This window comes from Eulemur rufifrons, chromosome 18 (assembly GCF_041146395.1).
Source record: "Eulemur rufifrons isolate Redbay chromosome 18, OSU_ERuf_1, whole genome shotgun sequence".
Taxonomy (NCBI): Eukaryota; Metazoa; Chordata; class Mammalia; order Primates; family Lemuridae; genus Eulemur; species Eulemur rufifrons.
The window spans coordinates 27632533-27638995 of record NC_091000.1 but is presented as its reverse complement, the minus strand read 5'-3'; positions in this window follow the sequence as shown (position 1 = coordinate 27638995).

The following is a 6463-nucleotide window of genomic DNA, read 5'->3' as shown; positions in this document are numbered from 1 at the left end:
CTCTCTTACCTCAGCTGTGGCTGTGTTTGTTTTGTTTCAAACGACATCACTTTGACCTAGGGCTGCAAAGTGTGGCTTTTTTTTTTCTTTCCTTCTGGTTGTCATTTATTTCTTAGGTGTTTTTGCTTAAAACCCTAAACAACAACAACAGAGTCCTTTGAGAGTTCTAATTTTACACACATTTCTATAGCATGGGCTCCCACTTTCGATCTGACAGTTACCCAGTTCTGAGATCCTGAGATCCCCTCTTTAAGGAATCCTTGTCTCAATCAATAGCAGTAGAGAGTTCTAACAGGAAATCCTTGATTGGGCTGAAATCTCTTGCTTCCATACAGGATGGTTCTAATTTACTCAGATAAGAGAGATAGAGAGGATGTTTGGTTTCCTTTACGATGAAAGTGTAGGAGGCTCAAGGGCAGCCTGAATGTGGGCCGGTGTGACTTTTTCCATGACCAAGCCTGCTTTCTTGAGAAGAGCAGATGGCTCTGGCACACCACTTGCTTCCTTCTTAACTTTGAAAATCATGAGAGGCTAAGGTAGGGTGGAGACTCCACTGGTTGAATGAAATTCAGAGTGGGTGGGAAATAAGCCAGCTTCAAAAATGACTGAGTGAACAAACAGTAAGATTCATCAGAGAGCATGCAAAGGAATAGGTCAGAAACATTGAGTCTAGTTAACATATGATCTAGCAACTCCTCTCCTGGCTATATATCCATGAGAAATGAAATCCTATATTCAAACAAAAATGATAGGTGTTTACAGCAGCATTATTCATAATAGCTCAAAAGTAGAAATAACCTAAACGTCCATCAGCTAATGAATGGATAAGCAAACTGTGGTCTGTCCACACAATGGAATATTATTCAGCCATAAAAGGAATGTACTAAAAGCCTTGCCTTACCGCTATACAACTCTTCCATGCATCAGAAAACCACTAATACCTCCTAAATCTATTGAAATCTGAAAAAAAAGAAATGTCATACTGACACGTCATAACATGGATGAACCTTGAAAACATTATGCTAAGTGCAAGAAGACAGATACAAAAGGCCACATACTGCATGATTCCACTTACATGAAATGTCCAGAATAGGCAAATCCATAGAGACAGAAAATAGATTCATGGTTGTTTAGGACTGGAGAGTTCAGGGAGAATGGAGATGACTACTAATGGGTATGAGGTTTCTTTGATGAAAATGGTCTAAAATTGTGGCCATGTTTGTACAACCATGTGAATATACTAAAAAAAATGAGTTCCGTACTCTAAGTGGGTAAACTGTATGGTATGGGAATTATATCTCAGTAAGTTTGTTTTTATTTTAAGAAACAGCACGTTTGGAAGAGACGGACGGGTGAAGACACAGCACTGGCAACAGTCCCTTAGCTCCTGTGTGGCAATCAGGAAGCTGTGCCCCCAACCCCGTTTCCTTCCTGGCAACGTCTCCTGCCTACCGACCTCAAACTGATTTTCCTAAAGTGCCGTTTTTCTTGCATCAGAACTGTTACGACTATCAATGATTTTCACTGACTAAATGATCCTTGGTCTCAAACCCACCTCTCCAGCCTGGCTTCCCACGTGAATGCTTTGTTCCAAGTTGTCTGTCCCCTCGCCTTCTGCCAAACGCTGCAGGCATTCCTGTTTGCTCACACAACTCAGCCAGCTTGGGAAATACCACCCTCCTATCCCTCACTTCTTCTGTCCTTCAAAGATAAGCTAATACAAATCCTCTCATCTCCTCTGAGCACTCAAATCCCTGAGAAGTTTCCTCTCTCCGACTCCCATCTTTCTGTCTGCCTCACAACGTATATACTCCCTGAGTGAATATACAAGTGTCACACATTTTCTTGTGTGTATATTCCTCTCCCCCTTACATTACTCCTATGCATTTATTTTGGAGGTGTAATGGGATCTGGGAATACCTATTATTGGGGACCCTACTCTGAGGCTTGGCCTGGGATGAGTGGAACTGGGTTTTGAAGGATCCCTGTGCTGTCCCTCTCCTGCCCGACCCACCACACAATCAAATGGTAACTTCCAATCCATGAAAGAACTGGGGGTGATAAGAAACTACATGGATCAAAACATATATTGCTTTCCAATTGCTAAAAGAAATATATTTGAGCAGAGAACACTGGCAAATAGAGGAGGGGATAGAGAAGAGAATAAAAACTGCCCTTAATTTCCCAGCCCAAAGGTAGCCAGCATTACATTTTCTTGTATAACATTGTATACCCACACATACACACATGTGTAGCAGTTTTAAAATGTAGATGCACAGAAATTAATTTTTTTTTCATAATTGAATTCAACTTGCTTATCAACTCTAATTTCTGCTAATGGAGGAAAAACTTTGTCTTTTGGTCACATAGTCATTCAAATTTAGGAATCTCCCGTCCTTTTTTCCTGCCCTTGCTTTTCCAGTTTCTTCTCATGCTAACTTACCCTGCACATGGCTGGACTGGGTCATTTTTTTAGACAAGAGTCTCACTCTGTTGCCCGGGCTAGCGTGCCATGGCATCAGCCTAGCTCCCAGCAACCTCAAACTCCTGGGCTCAATCAATCCTCCTGCCTCAGCTTCTGGAGTAGCTGGGACTACAGGCAAATGCCACCACACCTTAGTTGTCCAGCTTTTATTTTTTAGTAGAGATGGGGTCTTGCTCTTGCTGAGGCTGGTCTTGAACTCCTGACCTCAAGCAGTCCTCCTGCCTTGGCCTCCCAGAGTGCTAGGATTACAGGCATGAGCCACCACGCCTGGCCTGGATTGGATCTTTACAAAACAGAATTTGTCATGATGCTCCCTGCCTCCATCCCCCAGCTTAAAGACTGTGAGTGGTTCCCCATTGTCCACTGGAAAAGCCCCAATTCCTTAGAAAGCCTCATTCACAGCCCAGGTCAGACCTCGCTTGCACCCTTGCTACTCTTCCTAATAATGCATCCCTTGCTACTCTTCCTAATAAAGCATTCTGTCCTCTAGCCACTGCAGACTATTTGCTTCTCCTGAACCGCACAAAAGTTTTGGAGCCTCTTACACTGTTTTCCTCTACACAACTTTCTTCTCTAAGCAAATACCTTTTTCACTGCTCAGATTAAATGTTACCTTCTCTGGGTAGTCTTCCTTGACTCATTCATGATGAAATTATGCCTCCCCTAACCTGCTCCGTTAGCACCTCGTCCATACCTCTGTTGCTGAATTTATTACGCTGTATAAGGATTTGTGGGTCTGTTTCCTCCACTGGAATGTGAATTTATCCAGGCTCACTCTTATTCATTTTTTCCTTTTCTTTTCACCCTCCAGAGTGGAATATTAGACCCAGAACACTGAAGGTGATAAGAACAATTGAAAGTAAAAGGAAATAATATCTCTCAGTACACATGTACTGGTGGATCAAAGAATACACAGAAAGAAGTGTGGGATGCCCAGGTGAGGAAATGCAGCCTGTGTTATTTGTTAGGAGAAGTTATTCACAAGCTGGCAATGAAAGCATAATTGCCCTCTTCTGGTTCCTCATTGAACTCTGAAAAAGGAAGTCACTGAATCCTCATATAAGTGAGACTGACAAGGAACCACTATGAACATGAAGAACAGGAATTGATGGTAGGAAAATGTGTGCTCTCTTTGATTCTAACTGATGCTATTTGCCTCTGTGACTATGCTTGCTTTTAGTTGTTTGATAAATACAGTTAATCAGAATGAAAAACAGGTATAAGAGCAAGGGTAACTCCATGATAGGCTAGGCTTCCTGGATGTGAGAAGCTAACAGCCTAGTTCTGCTTCTGTATGTATGGCTTGCTGGCTTGATGCTTAGCGTAAGTGGAGCCATGGCAGGCTTCACTAAAGTTAAGGAAAACAAGGCTCCGGGGAGGTAACCGCAAGTTACTTCCTGATAAAGGGCTGGAGAGTCCAGGTGCCCTCCAACCAACTAAGTAGATAAGAAGGGCAAGACATGATCAGCGCATGAACGGCTTGTGCAGGGCGTGTGTTCCCAGTATCGCTTGTAACCAAAAACTAGAAGGTATGCAACAACAGCTCCCCTCCCCCGTCGGAGACCCTCCTCTTCCCCTGGATGACGTTAACTACAACTGGCGCTGGCGTGAAAAGCCCGCAGCTTAGAGTCAACCAATCAGGAGCCAACGCGATCAGCCACTTCTAAAAGAACAAATAAACTAAAGGGGAATGGAGTGCAGACCAGTATGTCGTGTGCAGACTAGTGTGCCGTGTGCAGACCAGTGTGCCGTGTGCAGACTAGTATGTCGTGTGCAGACTAACGTGTTGTGTACAGACTAACGTGTCATGTGCAGACTAACGTGTCGTGTGAAAACTAGCATACAGAAAAGTATAAAAGCTTAACCTTTACCCCAGGGTGGGGTCCTGGTTCATGAGAGGCCACTGCGTTGGTGCTCTGGGACTTGGACCCTAGCTCGAGCTAGTCAATAAACTCCTTTGCCTTTTGCAGCCTCGGTGACTCTGCCTCTCTGTTCCTGGGGCCGAGGGGAACCGGTTCTAACACACATTCTACAGAACATGGCTTTTCACATGGTTACATGCATTTATCTTAAAATAAAAAAAATGTACAAATCAAACCAATGGATGAAAAGATAAACAAAATGTGATATATACATACAAAGGAATATGGTTCAACCTGGAAAAGGAAGGAGATTCTGTAGACATAGACTACAACTTGGATGAAGCCTGAGACAATATGCTACATGAAGTAAAAGGACAGATATTAGTACTGCAGTATGTGATTCCACTCTTATGAGGTGCCCAGAGCAGTCAAATAACAGAGACAGAAAGCAGAACAGAGTGGTGGTTTCCAGGGGCTGGGGAAGGGGAAAATGGAGAGTTATTGTTTAATGAGGACAAAGGAGAAAAAATTCTGGAAATGGATGGTGAAGATGGTTGTACAACAATGTGAACGTGCCAGTTAAGATGGTAAATTTTATATGTTTTTTTTGCCACAATTTAAAATAAAAAAATAAAAAAATGTAAGAGCACACGACCCATTGTTTTACTTCCTGTAGGAGAGAATCCAGGTTTTATGGAACATGAAGCTTATAGGATTTGGAATCCCTTTTATAGAAAAAAATTACAAATAGAAAATCAGGTAAGAAAGCACATATTTATTTGCAGTGAGAACAGGAGGGGATCAGGTAAGGGAAGGGTCCTGAGCATAAGCTTCTTTAGCTTTGAGGATAATTTGCCTTTGCTGATCATGAAAGTTTTGTATTTTATCCTTGCAGATGTGACAGCGCAGCTGCACCAGTTGTCACCGTGCACCCTACAAAGTGGGTTGTAGGATCCGCCACCTTTCCTTTGCTCATCAATGGCTACATATGGATTACATTCAACCAAAGGCAATAAGAAGCCTCCTCTTTGTTTTCCTGAGACAAGTAATTGAGCCTTTTGTCTAGTCTAGACCCATTTTATCTATGTCTTCCGACTCACTATATAAGGTTTCAGTAAATACAGCTGGGCTATTCTTTGTGTGTGAAGTTAATGCTTTTATACATGTGCCTTTGGGTGTTTTTCCAGCAAGGTTGGTGTGTTTAAATTGGTTGTCAGTCTTTTGGCTCTAAGGTAGGAACAACAAGCACAAATGTAAAAATCAAGAAGCATTGCCTTTCAGTTTTGCAGTAAATGTCCTTTCTGGAGAAAAAGCAGTGTGGGGTGGGTAGGGGAATTAATAAGCTCCCTCCGGAAGCCAGGGACGTGTGCCGTGTGCCCCCGGGGGCTGCAGCTGCGTGACCAGTGGTGGCCACCATCCCATCCCCTTCCTGAGTTCCTGCTGCCCGGTCCAGGGCTGGCCGGTGACGGGGATCGCAGAGCACATCAACTCCTGCAGAGTCAGCTGTTTCCAGACATGCTCGACTCACTTTCAGTTACAAAAAATTCTCTGGAAGATGACAAAGTCAAAAGTGCAGAAGGGAACTTCCTTTGGGGGAGTTTCTGGAAAGAAAAGCATTCCTTTTTCCTTATGAAGTCTGACTTGGAGAACTTTCCGCTTCCTCTGACTCACATGTAGTTGCGATAGCAGATCAGAACTTGGTGGCTGTTCTTCAAAAATGTTTGTCGGTTACCTTTATTTTCAGGTTCTGTTTATGCCACAAGACATAGTTTTGAAATATTAAGAAAAGTCATGATGTAATTTTAATATTTAACACCAGAAATGTGGCTTGAAAGGAAATAGAGTGGATTAGGGGTAAAGAACAATTTCAAAAATCATATTTCCTAAATTATCTCTAGTCTCAGCTATTGTGGGTTATAAATGAATAAATCTCTCAACCAATGAATGATAGGGCTAGAAGGCTGGGCTCTTGACATGAAATTACTGTTTTACCTAATTACAGAAGCAATGTGTATACATTAGAGGAACATTTTTATCTATAAAAAAGAGTGGAGGGAAAAATAAAGAAAAATATTCTGTGATTTTAAACCCAAAATTAATCTCTGTAAACTTTTAG